This window comes from Brassica napus (genome assembly GCF_020379485.1).
Source record: "Brassica napus cultivar Da-Ae chromosome C6 unlocalized genomic scaffold, Da-Ae chrC06_Random_12, whole genome shotgun sequence".
NCBI classification, from domain to species: domain Eukaryota; kingdom Viridiplantae; phylum Streptophyta; class Magnoliopsida; order Brassicales; family Brassicaceae; genus Brassica; species Brassica napus.
In genome coordinates, this window is record NW_026014306.1 from 1 (window position 1) to 23772 (window position 23772).

General features: G+C 27.7%; 1 pseudogene; it reads right to left on the reverse strand.

The window, feature by feature from the left end:
• Nucleotides 1-276: 276 nt before the first annotated feature.
• Nucleotides 277-1793, reverse strand: LOC125594924 (annotated as a pseudogene).
• Nucleotides 1794-23772: the final 21979 nt, after the last annotated feature.

Below are 23772 nucleotides of genomic sequence, written 5' to 3' on the forward strand. Positions count from 1 at the left end.
TCAGGAAAGACTTGCATTCGAATGTTTCAGTATAAGAATGTAATTCAACAAAATGTGAAAGATAATCCAAATGATTCCCGTACCTGTCGAAAGCTTTTCAAATGACTGCCACATTTTTTCTCTCCTCTGCATCTGTAGTAAAGTAAGGTTACTTCTCAGTGTTCTTCTTCGGCTAATTGAATTCAATATAAATAAAAGTATTAAGATAACGGCCTACACTTCTTGTGTGGAGTCGTGAGCTTTCTCCCCGGTCTAAACACATTGTAGGGATTGGTGTCATTGACCGGTGGAGGAGGGCTGTTTCCAAACAAAGAAGCAAAACTTCAATTAAAAAACAAAGGTAAAGACCCTTTTGAGCATGGGCCTTGATTGTTGTTTAACCGTAAATAATGGTACTAACCTGCAAACGCCGTAAGATAGGCTTCTGCCATCTTTTGCGCTAAGTTGACACCAAAAAAATGAAACATATGCATTAGTCTTCTAAGCCAAACGTGCTTCAGATGTTTAACTAGTTTTTCATCTGAAAAGTAATCCTGATCACAAGGATTATGCATGGCAACACAACGTATGTTTCCAGATAAGTTATAACAATCAAGCTATGCCAAACCTTGTCTTTCCAATAGTTGAAGATAGCCTGGAAGACTCCATAATTAATAGACAGTGATTGCAGCGCCTGTAATAATATGATAACAAGGGTTATTTCAAATGCCAAGTTCGTATATGTTACAAGCTAAAAAGAGACATGCGAATCCAAAACACTGTGAAACACACAATCAAAGCAAAGGTATATATACCTCAATAGCACCATCAAGCTGCAAAAGCACAGAAACTGGAGAGCCAAGGGTAGGTGTAATAACTCCTGCCCTTTCCCGCGTCTTGTGGTCCAACACCTCTAGTTTAAAATAATGCTCTCAAACCTGTTTCAAACAATCCAACACGTTTACATGTTGTTCGCCCTACATAAAGCGAACTAATCCATCTAGAACATGATAGTTAATTTACATTTCAGGCGAAAGCTGCTTGTTATCTTTATCAAACTCATAAAGCCAGTCATCATCCTCATTGTCAAGATCATACTCCACAAACTCTCCAAGCTCAGACCGAGCTGCAAACAAACAGAAAAAGCCACAGACTTTAAGTCTCCAATTAAACAAACAAAGCACTTTCATTATACAAAAAAAACAAACCTCCTCTTGCACGTAGATAAGAAGCAGGTTGACCAAACGTCGGAGAATAATCTCGTTCATACGTGTCCACAACAACAAACTGAGGCGTTGGTATCTCTGAAGCAAGCTTCTTACTTGGCACTGGAGACACCTGAAATAACATAAACCCAAAATGCAAAAGGAAACATTTTTAACACTAAACTAACAAAGGCGAAACGATCGAAACGAGTTTAGAAGAAGAAGAGACTATATGTGAAATTGGACGGACCTCATGGTCAAGCTCTACGGAAGAAGCTAAACGCAGCAGCTGAGGGTTCCTAGTTGGCGTGTCGTCGTCTTCAAAGTCTTTATACGATTTCAAAATCGGAAGCTTCTTGTGAATGTCCAGTGGACGTGGACGGAAAGAGAGCCGACTCATTTCTCACCAGCAAATGCGAGCGATCGATCGAACGCGGATTTTGAATCAGGGAAGGGACGAGAAAGAGAGAGAGATCGAATCCGTCGTCGTTGTACAATTCCAATTTCTAGGGTTTTTTTTTTTTCGGTTTCTCCGCCGGGCGAAATTGCGGCGGTGGGGAAAAAGGAAACTCTTCCGTGAAGGTCAAACTCAAAATCGAACAAGCGAGTAAAGCAGCTTAAAGGAAATTCAAATAAAAGTTTTATTTTCCCCAAAACATATTTAAAATGAAAAAAAATGTTTGTTTTGTATAAATTTAGTAATCAAAAAATAATTTCATTAATATTTTACATTAAACTTGTTAATCCAGTTACATGTAGTTGATTATAATTTTATAAACCAAAATATATGAGATCTAAATCCTAACAAAAAAATGATTTGTAATTAAATATAAAAATAATATTTTATTAAATTTTGTAAATTTTAGTTTTATTAAATCTGTGTTATTCAATTTTGTAAATTTTAATTTTATTAAATTTGTGTTATCGAATTTTAGGTGGATTTTGCGGTAATTGCGGTAATTTCCTAAATTCCTCTCTCGCATCGCCTTCTCTCTCACCTGCTATATATCTTTTTTCTCCCCCCCCCCCCCGCTCTCTCCCTCGCCCCGCACTCTCTCTCGCCGTCCGCTCCCTCGCCCCGCCCTCTTCCTCGCCCCCTCTCTCTCACCCGACCAATGCTCTCTCTCTCTCTCTCGCCCGCTCCCACTCCCTCGCCCTCTCTCTCACCCCGCCCTCTCTTTCCCGTTCTCTCCCTCGCCCGCTCTCTCTCTTGCTCCCTAATGTGCTTCGGATCGTACAACCCACGTCTAGAAAATGGAGTCTTTGACTATCTTTAATATATTCAGTCAATATTTTTTATTTCCTAGGCATATTTTTCATCAAAATCAGTGTCTTTGACTTATTTATTATTTTCTAGTCAATCTTTGTTTTTTTCTAGGTGTGGTTTTCCGCAATTTCTTTATGTCTTTCTTTAACCACAAGTACTATAAATATGTGATCTCGTTCTATGAAAAGATCAATGATTTTCCCCTTTATTTTGTGAGTTTATCTCCTTTGTTCTTTATATAACATTTCTTTTTTCTTGTTGAGTTTCCTCCAAGTAAATATTCTCTATTTCGTTGGACTTGTGCGTCATATCAACCAAACACAGATTTTGAGAAAATTTCAAAAAATATGACAATCTTGTTTTAATGCATAGTTGCATCCTACACTAATATATGATGATATTGAAAGAGGTTTAGAGCGTTCATTGTGTCCGTTTTTCAAAAAAAATATCGATTTTGTAGTGGTTAATCCACTGATTTAGATAGTATTACGAAGTTTTACTAATTAATTGATAAATAATTAGAACGATTCTCATATACCATAAAAGAGAGTTTAACATACATTAATATAAATGTAGAATGTGGTTAGAAATTTTAAAACAACACTAAAATGTTTAGGCTTCAGTATATAGAGCGTTTAACGTAAAACTCAATATTTTCGTAGGGACACATAGATTTTGAGAAAAATTCAGAAAATATAACAATACTTCTTTAATGCATAGTTGTCTCATGTACTAATATATGGGGATGGTCAAACAGGTTTGGAACCTTTGTTGTCTCCATTTCTCTAGAGAATAACGATTTTATAACGGTTAGTTCACTAATTTAGGGAGTATATGAAAATTTACAAAGTTAATTTATAAAAAAATTGTACGATGCTCATGTACCATGAAAAAGAGTTTAACATACATTAATACAAATGTAGGATGTGGTTAGAAATTTTAAAACAACACTTAAGATTATAGACTTCAGTATATAAAGCATTTACCAAAATTTAATATTTTGTAGGGGTTAACACATAGATTTTGAGAAAATTTCAAAAAATATGACAATATTGTTTTAAAGCATAGTTTCATCATGCACTAACATATGATGATGTTGAAAGAGGTTTGGAGCCCTTGTTGTCCCCGTTTTTCAAGAAAATAGCGATTTTATAGTGGTTATTCCACCGATTTTGGGAGTATTATGAAGTTTTACTAAATTAATTGATAAACATTTTATAACGATTCCCATATACCTTGAAAGAGAATTTAACATACATTAATAAAAATGTAGAATGTGGTTAGAAATTCTAAAACAACATTAAAATGTTTAGGCTTCAGTATATAGAGCGTCTAACGTAAAACTAAAAGTTTTTCGTAGGGGTTGTTAACACATAGATTTTGAGAAAAATTCAAAAAATATAACAATATTGCTTTAATGCATTGTTGCCTTATGTACTAATATACGGTAATGGTCAAACAGGTTTGGAAACTTTGTTGTCTCCATTTCTCGAGAGAATAGCGATTTTATAATTGCTAGTCCACTAATTTAGGGAGTATATAAAATTTTAGTAAATTAATTTATAAAAAAAATTGAACGATGCTCATGTACCATAAAAGAGAGTTTATCATACATTAATACAAATGTATAATGTGATTAGAAATTTTAAAATAACACTAAGATTATAGGGTTCAGTATATAAAGCGTTTACCAAAATTCAATATTTTTGTAGGGGTTGTTAACACATAGATTTTGAGAAAATTTCAAAAAAATATGACAATATTGTTTTAATGCATAGTTGCATTCTGCACTAACATATGATGATGTTGAAAGAGATTAGGAGCCTTTGTTGTCTGCGTTTTTCAAGAAAATAGCGACTTTATAGTGGTTATTCCACCGATTTAGGGAGTATTACAAAGATTTACTAAATTAGTTGATAAAAAATAATAATGATTCTCATATACCATGAAAGAGAGTCTAACATACATTAATACAAATGTATAATGTAGTAAGAAATTTTAAAACAACACTAAAGATTATAAGCTTCAGTATATAAAGCAATTATCAAAATTCAATATTTTTGTAGGGGTTAACACATAGACTTTGAAAAAATTTCAAAAAATATGACAATATTGTTTTAATGCATAGTTGCATCATGCACTAACATATGATGATGTTGAAATAGGATTGGAGCTTTTGTTGTCTCCGTTTTTCCAGAAAATAGCGACTTTATAGTGGTTATTCCACCGATTTAGGGAGTATTATGAAGTTTTACTAAATTTAATTGATAAAAGATTATAACAATTCTCATATACCATGAAAGAGAGTTTAATATACATTAATAAAAATGTAGAATGTGGTTAGAAAGTTTAAACAACACTAAAATGTTTAGGCTTCAGTATATAGAGCGTTTAATGTAAAACTCAATGTTTTCGTAACATATAGATATTGAGAAAAATTCAAAAAATATAACAATATTGCTTTAATGCATAGTTGCCTCATGTACTAATATATGATGATGGTCAAAGAGGTTTGGAACCTTTGTTGTCTACATTTCTCTAGAGAATAACGATTTTATAATGGTTAGTCCACTGATTTAAGGAGTATATGAAGTTTTACCAAATTAGCTTATTAAAAAAATTGAACGATGCTCATGCACCATGAAAGAGAGTTTAGCATACATTTATACAAATGTAGAATGTGGTTAGAAATTTTAAAACAACACTAAATATTATAGGGTTCAGTATATAAAGCACTTACCAAAATTCAATATTTTTGTAGGAGTTAACACATAGATTTTGAAAAAAAATTCAAAAAATATGACAATATTGTTTTAATGCATAGTTGCATCTTGCAATAACAAATGATGATGTTGAAAGAGATTTAAAGCCTTTTTGTCTCCGTTTTTCAAGAAAATAGCAATTTCGTATTGGTTATTCCACTGATTTAGATAGGATTATGAAGTTTTAGTAATTAATTGATAAAAAACTAGAACGATTCCCAAATACAATAAAAGAGAGTTTAAAATACATTAATACAAATGTAGAATATGGTTAGAAATTTTAAAACAACACTAAAATGTTTAGACTTCAGTATATAGAGCGTTTGACGTAAAACTCAATATTTTCGTAGGGGTTAACACATAGATTTCAAGAAAATTCAAAAATTATAACAATATTTCTTTAATGCATAGTTGTCTTCTGTACTAATATATGGGGATGGTCAAACAGGTTTGGAACCTTTGTTGTCTTCATTTCTCTGGAAAAAGACGATTTTATAATGGTTAGTCCACTAATTTAGGGAGTATATGAAATTTTACTAAATTAATTTTAAAAAAAATTGAACGATGGTCATATACCATGAAAGAGAGTTTAGCATAGATTAATGCAAATGTAGAATGTGGTTAGAAATTTTAAAATAACACTAAAGATTATAGGGTTCAATATATAAAGCATTTACCAAAATTCAATATTTTGTTGGGGTTTAACACATAGATTTTGAAATTTTTTTAAAAAATATGACAATATTGTTTTAATGCATAGTTGCATCCTACATTAATACATGATGATTTGAAAGAGGTTTAGAGCCTTTGTTGTGTCTGTTTTTCAAGAAAATAACGATTTTGTACTGGTTATTCCACTGATTTAGATAGTTTTATGAAGTTTTACTAATTAATTGTTAAAAAATTAGAACGATTCTCATATACCATAAAATAGAGTTTAACATACATTAATACAAATTTAGAATGTCGTTAGAAAATTTAGAACAACAATAAAAAAGTATAAGTTTCAGTATATAGAGCGTTTAACGTAAAACTCAATATTTTCGTAAGGGTTAACACATAGATTTTGAGAAAAAATCAAAAATTATTACAATATTGTTTTAATGCATAGTTGCCTTATGTACTAATCTATGATGATGGTCAAAAAGGTTTGAAACTTTTATTGTCTTCTTTTCTGTAGAGAATATCGATTTTATAATGGTTAATCCACTAAGGTAGTATATAAAGTTTTACTAAAATAATTTATAAAAAAAATTGGACGATTCTCATACACTATGAAAGAGAGTTTAACATACATTAATACAAATGTATAATGTGGTTATAAATTTTAAAACAACACTAAAGATTATAGGCTTCAGTATATAAAGCATTTACCAAAATTCAATATTTTTGTAGGGGTTAACACGTAGATTTTGAGAAAATTTCAAAAAATATGAAAATATTGTTTTAATGCAAATTTGTATCCTGCACTAACAAATGATGATGTTGAAAGAGGTTTGGAGCCCATGTTGTCTTCGTTTTTCAAGAAAATAGCAAATTTATAGTGTTTATTCCATCGATTTAGGGAGTATTATGAAGTTACTAAATTAATTGATAAAACATTATAACAGTTCTCATATACCATGAAAGAGAGTTAACATATATTAATACAAATAGAGAATGTGGTTAGAAATTTAAAACAACACTAAAATGTTTAGGCTTCAGTATATAGAGCGTTTAAATGAAAACTCAATATTTTCGTAGGGGTTAACACATAGATTTTGAGAAAAATTCAAAAAATATAACAATACTTCTTTAATGCATAGTTGCCACATGCACTAATATATGATGATGGTCAAAGAGGTTTGGAACCTTTGTTGTCTACATTTCTTTAGAGAATGACTATTTTATAATGATTAATCCACTAATTTAAGGAGTATATGAAGTTTTACTTAATTAACTTATTAAAAAAATTAAACGATGCTTATGCACCATGAGAGAGAGTTTAGCATACATTAATACAAATGTCAAATGTGGTTAGAAATTTTAAAACAACACTAAAGATTATAGGCTTCAGTATATAAAGCATTTACCAAAATTTAATATTTTTGTAGGGGTTAACACATAGATTTTGAGAAAATCTCAAAAAATATGACAATATTGTTTTAATGCATAGTTGCATCATGCACTAATATATGATGATGTTGAAAGAGGTTTGGAGCCTTTGTTGTCTCCGTTTTCAAGAAAATAGCAACTTCATAGTGGTTATTCCATCGATTTATGGAGTATTATGAAGTTTTACTAAATTAATTGATACAAAATTATACAGATTCCCATATACCATGAAAGAGAGTTTAACATACATTAATACAAATGTAGAATGTGGTTAGAAATTTAAAAAAAAACACTAAAGATTATATGCTTCAGTATATAAAGCAATTATCAAAATTCAATATTTTTTTGTAGGGGTTAACACTTAGATTTTGAGAAAATTTCAAAAAATATGACAATATTGTTTTAATGCATAGTTGCATCTTGCACTAATATATGATGATGATGAAAGAGGTTTGGAGCCTTTGTTTTCTCCGTTATTCAAGAAAATAGAGATTTTATAGAGGTTATTCCACCGATTTATGGAGTATTATGAAGTTTTACTAAATTAATTGATAAAAAATTATAACAATTTTCATATACCATGAAAGAGAGTTTAACATACATTAATACAAATATAGAATGTGGTTAGAATTTTAAAAACAACACTAAAATGTTTAGACTTCAGTATATAGAGCGTTAAATTTAAAACTCAATATTTTCGTAGGGGTTAGTTAACACATAGATTTTGAGAAAAATTCAAAAAAATATAACAATATGGCTTTAATGCATAGTTACCTCCTGTATTAATATATGATGATGGTCAAAGAGGTTTGTAACTTTTGTTGTATACATTTCTCTAGAGAATAACGATTTTGTAATAGTTAGTCCACTAATTTAGGGAGTGTATACAGTTTTACTAAATTAACTTATAAAAAAAATTGAACGATCCTCATACACTATTAAAGAGAGTTTAGCATACATTAATACAAATGTAGAATGTGGTTAGAAATTTTAAAACAACACTAAAGATTATAGTCTTCAGTACATAAAGCATTTACCAAAATTTAATATTTTTGTAGGGGTTAACACATAGATTTTGAGAAAATCTCAAAAAATATGACAATATTGTTTTAATGCATAGTTGCATCATGCACTAATATATGATGATGTTGAAAGAGGTTTGGAGCCTTTGTTGTCTCCGTTTTCAAGAAAATAACAACTTTATAGTGGTTATTCCATCGATTTATTGAGTATTACGAAGTTTTACTAACATAATTGATACAAAATTATACTGATTCTCATATACCATGAAAGAGAGTTTAACATACATTAATACAAATGTAGAATGTGGTTATAAATTTTAAAACAACACTAAAGATTATATGCTTCAGTATATAAAGCAATTATCAAAATTCAATATTTTTTGTAGGGGTTAACACATAGATTTTGAGAAAATTTCAAAAAATATGATAATATTGTTTTAATGGATAGTTGCATCTTGCACTAATATAAGATGATGTTGAAAGAGGTTTGGAGCCTTTGTTGTCTCCGTTATTCAAGAAAATAGCGATTCTATAGTGGTTATTCCACCGATTTAGGGAGTATTATGAAGTTTTACTAAATTAATTGATAAAAATTATAACAATTTTCATATACCATGAAAGAGAGATTAACATACATTAATACAAAAATAGAATGTGGTTAGAATTTTTAAAAACAACACTAAAATGTTTAGACTTCAGTATATAGAGCGTTAAATGTAAAACTCAATATTTTCGTAGGGGTTAACACATAGATTTTGAGAAAAATTTAAAAAATATAAAAATATTGCTTTAATGCATAGTTGCCTCCTGTACTAATATATGATGATGGTCAAAGAGGTTTAGAACCTTTGTTGTGTACATTTCTCTAGAGAATAACGATTTTATAATAGTTAGTCCACTAATTTAGGGAGTGTATAAAGTTTTACTAAATTAACTTATAAAAAAAATTGAACGATGCTCATACACTATAAAAGAGAGTTTAGCATACATTAATAAAAATGTAGAATGTGGTTAGAAATTTTAAAACAACACTAAAGATTATAGGCTTCAGTATATAAAGCATTTACCAAAATTTAATTTTTGTAGGGGTTAACACATAGATTTTGAGAAAGTCTAAAAAAAATGACAATATTGTTTTAATGCATAGTTGCATCATGCACTAATATATGATGATGTTGAAAGAGGTTTGGAGCCTTTGTTGTCTCCGTTTTCAAGAAAATAGCAACTTTATAGTGGTTATTTCATCGATTTATGGACTATTACGAAGTTTTAATAAATTAATTGATACAAAATTATTCCCATATACCATGAAAAATAGTTTAACATACATTAATACAAATGTAGAATGTGGTTAGAAATTTTAAAACAACACTAAAGATTATATGCTTCAGTATATAAAGCAATTATCAAAATTCAATATTTTTTGTAGGGTTAACACATAGATTTTGAGAAAATTTCAAAAAATATGACAATATTGTTTTAATGCATAGTTTCATCTTGCACTAATATATGATGATGATGAAAGAGGTTTGGAGCCTTTGTTGTCTCCGTTATTCAAGAAAATAGAGATTTTATAGTGGTTATTCCACCGATTTAGGGAGTATTATGAAATTTTACTAAATTAATTGATAAAAATTATAACAATTTCCATATACCATGAAAGAGAGTTTAACATACATTAATACAAATAAAGAATGTGGTTAGAATTTTAAAAACAACACTAAAATGTTTAGACTTCAGTATATAGAGCGTTAAATTTAAAACTCAATATTTTCGTATGGGTTAGTTAACACATAGATTTTGAGAAAAATTCAAAAAAATATAACAATATGGCTTTAATGCATAGTTACCTCCTGTATTAATATATGATGATGGTCAAAGAGGTTTGTAACTTTTGTTGTATACATTTCTCTAGAGAATAACGATTTTGTAATAGTTAGTCCACTAATTTAGGGAGTGTATAAAGTTTTACTAAATTAACTTATAAAAAAAATTGAACGATCCTCATACACTATTAAAGAGAGTTTAGCATACATTAATACAAATGTAGAATGTGGTTAGAAATTTTAAAACAACACTAAAGATTATAGGCTTCAGTACATAAAGCCTTTACCAAAATTTAATATTTTTGTAGGGGTTAACACATAGATTTTGAGAAAATCTCAAAAAATATGACAATATTGTTTTAATGCATAGTTGCATCATGCACTAATATATGATGATGTTGAAAGAGGTTTGGAGCCTTTGTTGTCTCCGTTTTCAAGAAAATAACAACTTTATAGTGGTTATTCCATCGATTTATTGAGTATTATAAAGTTTTACTAAATTAATTGATACAAAATTATACTGATTCTCAGATACCATGAAAGAGAGTTTAACATACATTAATACAAATATAGAATGTGGTTAGAAATTTTAAAACAACACTAAAGTTTATATGCTTAAGTATATAAAGCAATTATCAAAATTCAATATTTTTTGTAGGGGTTAACACATAGATTTTGAGAAAATTTCAAAAAATATGACAAAGTTGTTTTAATGCATAGTTGTATCATGCACTAACAAATTATGATGTTGAAAGAGGTTTGAAGCCTTTGTTGTCTCTGTTTTTCAAGAAAATAGCAACTTTATAGTGGTTATTCAATCGATTTAGGGAGTATTACGAATTTACTAAATTAATTGATAAAAGATTATAACAATTCTCATATACCATGAAAGAGTGTTTAACATACATTAATACAAATAGAGAATGTGGTGAAATTTTAAACAATACTAAAATGTTTAGGCTTCAGTATATAGAACGTTAAATGTAAAACTCAATATTTTCGTAGGGGTTAACACATTGATTTTGAGAAAAATTCAAAAAATATAAAAATATTGCTTTAATACATAGTTGCCTCCTGTACTAATATATGATGATGGTCAAAGAGGTTTGGAACCTTTGTTGTACACATTTCTCTAGAGAATAACGATTTTATAATAGTTAGTCCACTAATTTAGGGAGTTTATAAAGTTTTACTAAATTAACTTACAAAAAAAATTGAACGATGCTCATACACTATAAAAGAGAGTTTAGCATACATTAATACAAATGTAGAATGTGGTTAGAAAATTTAAAACAACACTAAAGATTATAGGCTTCAGTATATAAAGCATTTACCAAAATTTAATATAGGGGTTAACACATAGATTTTGAGAAAATCTCAAAAAATATGACAATATTGTTTTAATGCATAGTTGCATCATGCACTAATATATGATGATGTTGAAAGAGGTTTGGAGCCTTTGTTGTCTCCGTTTTCAAGAAAATAGCAACTTTATAGTGGTTATTCCATCGATTTATGGAGTATTATGAAGTTTTACTAAATTAATTGATACAAAATTATACTGATTCCCATATACCATGAAAGAGAGTTTAACATACATTAATACAAATGTAGAATGTGGTTAGAAATTTTAAAACAACACTAAAGATTATATGCTTCAGTATATAAAGCAATTATCAAAATTCAATATTTTTTGTAGGGGTTAACACATAGATTTTGAGAAAATTTCAAAAAATATGACAATATTGTTTTAATGCATAGTTGCATCTTGCACTAATATATGTTGATGTTGAAAGAGATTTGGAGCCTTTGTTGTCTCCGTTATTCAAGAAAATAGCGATTCTATAGTGGTTATTCCACCGATTTAGGGAGTATTATGAAGTTTTACTAAATTAATTGATAAAAGATTATAAAAATTTTCATATACCATGAAAGAGTGTTTAACATACATTAATACAAATAGAGAATGTGGTGAAATTTTAAACAACACTAAAATGTTTAGGCTTCAGTATATAGAGCGTTAAATGTAAAACTCAATATTTCCGTAAGGGTTAACACATAGATTTTGAGAAAAATTCAAAAAATATAACAATATTGGTTTAATGCATAGTTGCCTCCTGTACTAATATATGATGATGGTCAAAGAGGTTTGGAACCTTTGTTGTATACATTTCTCTAGAGAATAACGATTTTATAATAGTTAGTCCACTAATTTAGGGAGTGTATAAAGTTTTACTAAATTAACTTATAAAAAAAATTGAACGATGCTCATACACTATAAAAGAGAGTTTAGCATACATTAATACAAATGTAGAATGTGGTTAGAAATTTTAAAACAACACTAAAGATTATAGGCTTCAGTATATAAAGCATTTACCAAAAATTTAATATTTTTGTAGGGGTTAACACATAGATTTTGAGAAAATCTCAAAAAATATGACAATATTGTTTTAATGCATAGTTGCATCATGCACTAATATATGATGATGTTGAAAGAGGCTTGGAGCCTTTGTTGTCTCCGTTTTCAAGAAAATAGCAAGTTTATTGTTGTTATTCCATCGATTTATGGAGTATTATGAAGTTTTACTAAATTAATTGATACAAAATTATACTGATTCTCATATACCATGAAAGAGAGTTTAACATACATTAATACAAATGTAGAATATGGTTAGAAATTTTAAAACAACACTAAAGATTATATGCTTCAGTATATAAAGCAATTATCAAAATTCAATATTTTTTGTAGGGGTTGTTAACACATAGATTTTGAGAAAATTTCAAAAAATATGACAATATTATTTTAATGCATAGTTGCATCTTGCACTAATATATGATGGTATTGAAAGAGGTTTGGAGCCTTTGTTGTCTTCGTTATTCAAGAAAATAGCGATTTTATAGTGATTATTTCACCGATTTAAGGAGTATTATGAAGTTTTACTAAATTAATTGATTAAAAATTATAACAATTTCCATATACCATGAAAGAGAGTTTAACATACATTAATACAAATATAGAATGTGGTTAGAATTTTAAAAACAACACTAAAATGTTTAAACTTCAGTATATGGAGCGTTAAATTTAAAACTCAATATTTTCGTAGGGGTTAACACATAGATTTTGAGAAAAATTCAAAAAATATAACAATATTGTTTTAATGCATAGTTACCTCCTGTATTAATATATGATGATGGTCAAAGAGGTTTGTAACTTTTGTTGTATACATTTCTCTAGAGAATAACGATTTTATAATAGTTAGTCCACTAATTTAGGGAGTGTATAAAATTTTACTAAATTAACTTATAAAAAAAAATTGAACGATCCTCATACACTATTAAAGAGATTTTAGCATACATTAATACAAATGTAAAATGTGGTTAGAAATTTTAAAACAACACTAAAGATTATAGGCTTCAGTATATAAAGCATTTACCAAAATTTAATATTTTTGTAGGGGTTAACACATAGATTTTGAGAAAATCTCAAAAATATAACAATATTGTTTTAATGCATAGTTGCATCATGCACTAATATATGATGATGTTGAAAGAGGTTTGGAGCCTTCGTTGTCTCCCTTTTCAAGAAAATAACAACTTTATAGTGGTTATTCCATCGATTTATGGAGTATTATGAAGTTTTACTAAATTAATTGATACAAAATTATACTGATTCTCATATACCTTAAAAGAGAGTTTAACATACATTAATACAAATGTAGAATGTGGTTATAAATTTTAAAACAACACTAAAGATTATATGCTTCAGTATATAAAGCAATTATCAAAATTCAATATTTTTTGTAGGGGTTCACACATTGATTTTGAGAAAAATTCAAAAAATATAACAATATTGCTTTAATGCATAGTTGCCTCCTGTACTAATATATAATGATGGTCAAAGAGGTTTGGAACCTTTGTTGTATACATTTCTTTAGAGAATAAAGATTTTATAATAGTTAGTCCACTAATTTAGGGAGTGTATAAAGTTTTACTAAATTAACTTATAAAAAAAATTGAACGATGCTCATACACTATAAAAGAGAGTTTAGCATACATTAATACAAATGTAGAATGTGGTTAGAAATTTTAAAACAACACTAAAGATTATAGGCTTCAGTATATAAAGCATAGTTGTATCATGCACTAACAAATTATGATGTTGAAAGAGGTTTGGAGCCTTTGTTGTCTCTGTTTTTCAAGAAAATAGCAATTTTATAGTGGTTATTCAATCGATTTAGGAAGTATTACGAATTTACTAAATTAATTGATAAAAGATTATAACAATTCTCATATACCTTGAAAGAGTGTTTAACATACATTAATACAAATAGATAATGTGGTGAAATATTAAACAACACTAAAATGTTTAGGCTTCAATATATAGAGCGTTAAATGTAAAACTCAATATTTTCGTAGGGACACATTGATTTTGAGAAAAATTCAAAAAATATAACAATATTGCTTTAATGCATAGTTGCCTCCTGTACTAATATGTGATGATGGTCAAAGAGGTTTGGAACCTTTGTTGTATACAATTCTCTAGAGAATAACGATTTTATAATAGTTAGTCCACTAATTTAGGGAGTTTATGAAGTTTTACTAAATTAACTTATAAAAAAATTTGAACTATGATCATACACTATAAAAGAGAGTTTAGCATACATTAATACAAATGTAGAATGTGGTTAGAAATTTTAAAACAACACTAAAGATTATAGGCTTCAGTATATAAAGAAATTATCAAAATTCAATATTTTTTGTAGGGGTTAACACATAGATTTTGAGAAAATTTCAAAAAATATGACAATGTTGTTTTAATGCATAGTTGTATCATGCACTAACAAATTATGATGTTGAAAGAGGTTTGGAGCCTTTGTTGTCTCTGTTTTTCAAGAAAATAGCAACTTTATAGTGGTTATTCAATCGATTTAGGGAGTATTACGAATTTACTAAATTAATTGATAAAAGATTATAACAATTCTCATATACCATGAAAGAGTGTTTAACATACATTAATACAAATAGAGAATGTGGTGAAATTTTAAACAACACTAAAATGTTTAGGCTTCAGTATATAGAGCGTTAAATGTAAAACTCAATATTTTCGTAGGGGTTAACACATAGATTTTGAGAAAAATTTAAAAAATATAACAATATTGGTTTAATGCATAGTTGACTCCTGTACTAATATATGATGATGGTCAAAGAGGTTTGGAACCTTTGTTGTACACATTTCTCTAGAGAATAACGATTTTATAATAGTTAGTCCACTAATTTAGGGAGTTTATAAAGTTTTACTAAATTAACTTACAAAAAAATTGAACGATGCTCATACACTATAAAAGAGAGTTTAGCATACATTAATACAAATGTAGAATGTGGTTAGAAATTTTAAAACAACACTAAAGATTATAGGCTTCAGTTTATAAAACATTTACCAAAATTTAATATAGGGGTTAACACATAGATTTTGAGAAAATCTCAAAAAATATGACAATATTGTTTTAATGCACAGTTACATCATGCACTAATATATGATGATGTTGAAAGAGGTTTGGAGCCTTTGTTGTCTCCGTTTTCAAGAAAATAGCAACTTTATAGTGGTTATTCCATCGATTTATGGAGTATTATGAAGTTTTACTAAATTAATTGATACAAAATTATACTGATTCCCATATACCATGAAAGAGAGTTTAACATACATTAATACAAATGTAGAATGTGGTTAGAAATTTTAAAACAACACTAAAGATTATATGCTTCAGTATATAAAGCAATTATCAAAATTCAATATTTTTTGTAGGGGTTAACACATAGATTTTGAGAAAATTTCAAAAAATATGACAATATTGTTTTAATGCATAGTTGCATCTTGCACTAATATATGTTGATGTTGAAAGAGATTTGGAGCCTTTGTTGTCTCCGTTATTCAAGAAAATAGCGATTCTATAGTGGTTATTCCACCGATTTAGGGAGTATTATGAAGTTTTACTAAATTAATTGATAAAAGATTATAAAAATTTTCATATACCATGAAAGAGTGTTTAACATACATTAATACAAATAGAGAATGTGGTGAAATTTTAAACAACACTAAAATGTTTAGGCTTCAGTATATAGAGCGTTAAATGTAAAACTCAATATTTTCGTAAGGGTTAACACATAGATTTTGAGAAAAATTCAAAAAATATAACAATATTGGTTTAATGCATAGTTGCCTCCTGTACTAATATATGATGATGGTCAAAGAGGTTTGGAACCTTTGTTGTATACATTTCTCTAGAGAATAACGATTTATAATAGTTAGTCCACTAATTTAGGGAGTGTATAAAGTTTTACTAAATTAACTTATAAAAAAAATTGAACGATGCTCATACACTATAAAAGAGAGTTTAGCATACATTAATACAAATGTAGAATGTGGTTAGAAATTTTAAAACAACACTAAAGATTATAGGCTTCAGTATATAAAGCATTTACCAAAAATTTAATATTTTTGTAGGGGTTAACACATAGATTTTGAGAAAATCTCAAAAATATGACAATATTGTTTTAATGCATAGTTGCATCATGCACTAATATATGATGATGTTGAAAGAGGCTTGGAGCCTTTGTTGTCTCCGTTTTCAAGAAAATAGCAAGTTTATTGTTGTTATTCCATCGATTTATGGAGTATTATGAAGTTTTACTAAATTAATTGATACAAAATTATACTGATTCTCATATACCATGAAAGAGAGTTTAACATACATTAATACAAATGTAGAATATGGTTAGAAATTTTAAAACAACACTAAAGATTATATGCTTCAGTATATAAAGCAATTATCAAAATTCAATATTTTTTGTAGGGGTTGTTAACACATAGATTTTGTGAAAATTTCAAAAAATATGACAATATTATTTTAATGCATAGTTGCATCTTGCACTAATATATGATGGTATTGAAAGAGGTTTGAAGCCTTTGTTGTCTTCGTTATTCAAGAAAATAGCGATTTTATAGTGATTATTTCACCGATTTAAGGAGTATTATGAAGTTTTACTAAATTAATTGATTAAAAATTATAACAATTTCCATATACCATGAAAGAGAGTTTAACATACATTAATACAAATATAGAATGTGGTTAGAATTTTAAAAACAACACTAAAATGTTTAGACTTCAGTATATAGAGCGTTAAATTTAAAACTCAATATTTTCGTAGGGGTTAACACATAGATTTTGAGAAAAATTCAAAAAAATATAACAATATGGCTTTAATGCATAGTTACCTCCTGTATTAATATATGATGATGGTCAAAGAGGTTTGTAACTTTTGTTGTATACATTTCTCTAGAGAATAACGATTTTATAATAGTTAGTCCACTAATTTAGGGAGTGTATAAAGTTTTACTAAATTAACTTATAAAAAAAAATTGAACGATGCTCATACACTATAAAAGAGAGTTTAGCATACATTAATAAAAATGTATAATGTGGTTATAAATTTTAAAACAACACTAAAGATTATAGGCTTCAGTATATAAAGCATTTACCAAAATTTAATATTTTTGTAGGGGTTAACACATAGATTTTGAGAAAATCTCAAAAAATATAACAATATTGTTTTAATGCATAGTTGCATCATGCACTAATATATGATGATGTTGAAAGAGGTTTGGAGCCTTCGTTGTCTCCCTTTTCAAGAAAATAACAACTTTATAGTGGTTATTCCATCGATTTATGGAGTATTATGAAGTTTTACTAAATTAATTGATACAAAATTATACTGATTCTCATATACCTTGAAAGAGAGTTTAACATACATTAATACAAATGTAGAATGTGGTTATAAATTTTAAAACAACACTAAAGATTATATGCTTCAGTATATAAAGCAATTATCAAAATTCAATATTTTTTGTAGGGGGTTCACACATTGATTTTGAGAAAAATTCAAAAAATATAACAATATTGCTTTAATGCATAGTTGCCTCCTGTACTAATATATAATGATGGTCAAAGAGGTTTGGAACCTTTGTTGTATACATTTCTCTAGAGAATAACGATTTTATAATAGTTAGTCCACTAATTTAGGGAGTGTATAAAGTTTTACTAAATTAACTTATAAAAAAAAATTGAACGATGCTCATACACTATAAAAGAGAGTTTAGCATACATTAATAAAAATGTATAATGTGGTTAGAAATTTTAAAACAACACTAAAGATTATAGGCTTCAGTATATAAAGCATAGTTGTATCATGCACTAACAAATTATGATGTTGAAAGAGGTTTGGAGCCTTTGTTGTCTCTGTTTTTCAAGAAAATAGCAATTTTATAGTGGTTATTCAATCGATTTAGGAAGTATTACGAATTTACTAAATTAATTGATAAAAGATTATAACAATTCTCATATACCTTGAAAGAGTGTTTAACATACATTAATACAAATAGATAATGTGGTGAAATATTAAACAACACTAAAATGTTTAGGCTTCAATATATAGAGCGTTAAATGTAAAACTCAATATTTTCGTAGGGACACATTGATTTTGAGAAAAATTCAAAAAATATAACAATATTGCTTTAATGCATAGTTGCCTCCTGTACTAATATGTGATGATGGTCAAAGAGGTTTGGAACCTTTGTTGTATACAATTCTCTAGAGAATAACGATTTTATAATAGTTAGTCCACTAATTTAGGGAGTTTATGAAGTTTTACTAAATTAACTTATAAAAAATTTGAACTATGATCATACACTATAAAAGAGAGTTTAGCATACATTAATACAAATGTAGAATGTGGTTAGAAATTTTAAAACAACACTAAAGATTATAGGCTTCAGTATATAAAGCAATTATCAAAATTCAATATTTTTTGTAGGGGTTAACACATAGATTTTGAGAAAATTTCAAAAAATATGACAATGTTGTTTTAATGCATAGTTGTATCATGCACTAACAAATTATGATGTTGAAAGAGATTTGGAGCCTTTGTTGTCTCCGTTATTCAAGAAAATAGCGATTCTATAGTGGTTATTCCACCGATTTAGGGAGTATTATGAAGTTTTACTAAATTAATTGATAAAAGATTATAAAAATTTTCATATACCATGAAAGAGTGTTTAACATACATTAATACAAATAGAGAATGTGGTGAAATTTTAAACAACACTAAAATGTTTAGGCTTCAGTATATAGAGCGTTAAATGTAAAACTCAATATTTTCGTAGGGGTTAACACATAGATTTTGAGAAAAATTTAAAAATATAACAATAATTGTTTAATGCATAGTTGACTCCTGTACTAATATATGATGATGGTCAAAGAGGTTTGGAACCTTTGTTGTACACATTTCTCTAGAGAATAACGATTTTATAATAGTTAGTCCACTAATTTAGGGAGTTTATAAAGTTTTACTAAATTAACTTACAAAAAAAATTGAACGATGCTCATACACTATAAAAGAGAGTTTAGCATACATTAATACAAATGTAGAATGTGGTTAGAAATTTTAAAACAACACTAAAGATTATAGGCTTCAGTATATAAAGCATTTACCAAAATTTAATATAGGGGTTAACACATAGATTTTGAGAAAATCTCAAAAAATATGACAATATTGTTTTAATGCATAGTTGCATCATGCACTAATATATGATGATGTTGAAAGAGGTTTGGAGCCTTTCTTGTCTCCGTTTTCAAGAAAATAGCAACTTTATAGTGGTTATTCCATCGATTTATGGAGTATTATGAAGTTTTACTAAATTAATTGATACAAAATTATACTGATTCCCATATACCATGAAAGAGAGTTTAACATACATTAATACAAATGTAGAATGTGGTTAGAAATTTTAAAACAACACTAAAGATATGCTTCAGTATATAAAGCAATTATCAAATTCAATATTTTTTGTAGGGGTTAACACATAGATTTTGAGAAAATTTCAAAAAATATGACAATATTGTTTTAATGCATAGTTGCATCTTGCACTAATATATGTTGATGTTGAAAGAGATTTGGAGCCTTTGTTGTCTCCGTTATTCAAGAAAATAGCGATTCTATAGTGGTTATTCCACCGATTTAGGGAGTATTATGAAGTTTTACTAAATTAATTGATAAAAGATTATAAAAATTTTCATATACCATTAAAGAGTGTTTAACATACATTAATACAAATAGAGAATGTGGTGAAATTTTAAACAACACTAAAATGTTTAGGCTTCAGTATATAGAGCGTTAAATGTAAAACTCAATATTTTCGTAAGGGTTAACACATAGATTTTGAGAAAAATTCAAAAATATAACAATATTGGTTTAATGCATAGTTGCCTCCTGTACTAATATATGATGATGGTCAAAGAGGTTTGGAACCTTTGTTGTATACATTTCTCTAGAGAATAACGATTTTATAATAGTTAGTCCACTAATTTAGGGAGTGTATAAAGTTTTACTAAATTAACTTATAAAAAAAATTGAACGATGCTCATACACTATAAAAGAGAGTTTAGCATACATTAATACAAATGTAGAATGTGGTTAGAAATTTTAAAACAACACTAAAGATTATAGGCTTCAGTATATAAAGCATTTACCAAAAATTTAATATTTTTGTAGGGGTTAACACATAGATTTTGAGAAAATCTCAAAAAATATGACAATATTGTTTTAATGCATAGTTGCATCATGCACTAATATATGATGATGTTGAAAGAGGCTTGGAGCCTTTGTTGTCTCCGTTTTCAAGAAAATAGCAAGTTTATTGTTGTTATTCCATCGATTTATGGAGTATTATGAAGTTTTACTAAATTAATTGATACAAAATTATACTGATTCTCATGTACCATGAAAGAGAGTTTAACATACATTAATACAAATGTAGAATATGGTTAGAAATTTTAAAACAACACTAAAGATTATATGCTTCAGTATATAAAGCAATTATCAAAATTCAATATTTTTTGTAGGGGTTGTTAACACATAGATTTTGAGAAAATTTCAAAAAATATGACAATATTATTTTAATGCATAGTTGCATCTTGCACTAATATATGATGGTATTGAAAGAGGTTTGGAGCCTTTGTTGTCTTCGTTATTCAAGAAAATAGCGATTTTATAGTGATTATTTCACCGATTTAAGGAGTATTATGAAGTTTTACTAAATTAATTGATTAAAAATTATAACAATTTCCATATACCATGAAAGAGAGTTTAACATACATTAATACAAATATAGAATGTGGTTAGAATTTTAAAAACAACACTAAATGTTTTAGACTTCAGTATATAGAATGTTTAACATAAAACTCAATATTTTCGTAGGGGTTAACACATATATTTTGAGAACGTTTCAAATCTTCAAATAATATAAAAATATTGCTTTAATGCATAATTGCCTCATGCGCTAATATATGGTGATGGTTAAAGAGGTTTGGAACTTTTGTTGTCTTCATTTATCAAGTGAATAGCGATTTTATAATGGTTAGTCCACTAATTTAGGAAGTATATGAAATTTTACTAAATTAATTTAAAAACAAAATTAACGATGCTCATGTACCATGATAGATAGTTTAGCCTATATTAATACAAATGTAGAACGCGGTTAGAAATTTTAAAACAACACTAAAGATTATAGGCTTCAGTATATATAGCAATTATCAAAATTAATATCTTTGTAGGGGTTAACACATAGATTTTGAGAAAATCTCAAAAAATATGACAATATTGTTTTAATGCATAGTTGCATCCTCCACTAACATATGATGATGTTAAAAGAGGTTTAGAGTCTTTGTTGTCTCCGTTTTTCAAGAAAATAGCAATTTTATAGTGGTTATTTCACCGATTTAAGGAGTATTATGAAGTTTTACTAAATTCATTGATTAAAAATTATAACGGTTCTCATATACCATGAAAGAGAGTTTAACATACATTAATACAAATGTAGAGTGTGGTTAGAAAATTTAAAACATCACTAAAATGTTTAGGCTTCAGTATATAGAGTGTTTATCGTAAAACTCAATATTTTCGTAGGTGTTTTTAACACATAGATTTTGAGAAAAAATAAAAAAAATATAACAATATTTCTTTAATGCATAGTTGCCTCCTGTAATAATATATGGTGATGGTCAAAATGGTTTGGAACCTTTGATGTCTCCATTTCTCTAGATAATAGCGATTTTATAATGGTTAGTCTAATAATTTAGGGAGTATGAAATTTTACAAAACTAATTTTAAAAGAAAAATGAACGATGCTCATGTACCATGAAAGAGAGTTTAGCATACATTAATACAAATCTAGAATGTGGTTAGAAATTTTATAACAACACTAAAGATTATAGGGTTCATTATATAAAGCATTTACCAAAATTCAATATTTTTGTATTGGTTAACACAACGATTTTGAGAAAATTTCAATAAATATAAAAATATTGTTTTAATGCATAGTTTTATCTTACACTAATATATGATGATGTCGAAAGAGGTTTAGAGCTTTTATTGTGTCTTTTTTTCAAGAAAATAGCGATTTTGTAGTGATTATTCCACTAATTTAGATATTATTGTGAAGTTTTACTAATTAATTGATAAAAAAATTAGAACGATTCTCACATACCACAAAAGAGAGTTTAGCATACATTAATACAAATTTAGAATGTCGTTAGAAAATTAGAACAACAATAAAAAGTATAAGTTTCAGTGTATAGAGCGTTTAACGTAAAACTCAGTATTTTCGTAGGGAGTTTTGAGAAAAATTCAGAGAATATATCAATATTAATTTAATGCATAGTTGCCTCATGTAATAATATATGATGATGGTCAAAGAGGTTTGAAACCTTTGTTGTCTCCATTTCTCTAGAGAATAGCGATTTTATAAAGGTCCACTAATTTAAAGAGTATATAAAGTTTTGCTAAATTAATTTATAAAGAAAATTGGACGATTCTCAAGTACCATGAAAAAGAGTTTAACATACATTAATACAAATGTATAATGTGATTAGAAATTTTAAAACAACACTAAAGATTATAGGCTTCAGTATATAAATCATTTACTAAAATTCAATATTTTTGTAGTGTTTAACACTTATGTTTTGAGAAAATTTCAAAAAAATATGACAATATTGTTTTAATGCATAGTTGCATCCTGGACTAACATATGATGATGTTTAAAGAGATTTAGAGCCTTGTTGTGCGCGTTTTTCAAGAAAATAGCGACTTTATAGTGGTTATTCCACAGATTTAGGGAGTATTATGAAGTTTTACTAAATTAATTGATAAAAAAAAAAATAATGATTCCCATATACCATGAAAGATAGTCTAACATACATTAATACAAATGTATAATGTGGTTAGAAATTTTTAAACAACACTAAAATGTTTAGGTTTCAGTATATAGAGCGTTTAACATAAAACTCAATATTTTCGTAGGGGTTAATAGATTGATTTTGAGAAAAATTCAAAAATTCAAGAAATATAAAAATATTGCTTTAATGCATAGTTGCATCATGTACTAATATATGGTGATGGTCAAAGAGGTTTGAAACCTTTGTTGTCTTTATTTCTCTAGATGATAGCGATTTTATAACGGTTAGTCCACTAATTTAGGGAGTATATGAAATTTTACTAAATTATTTT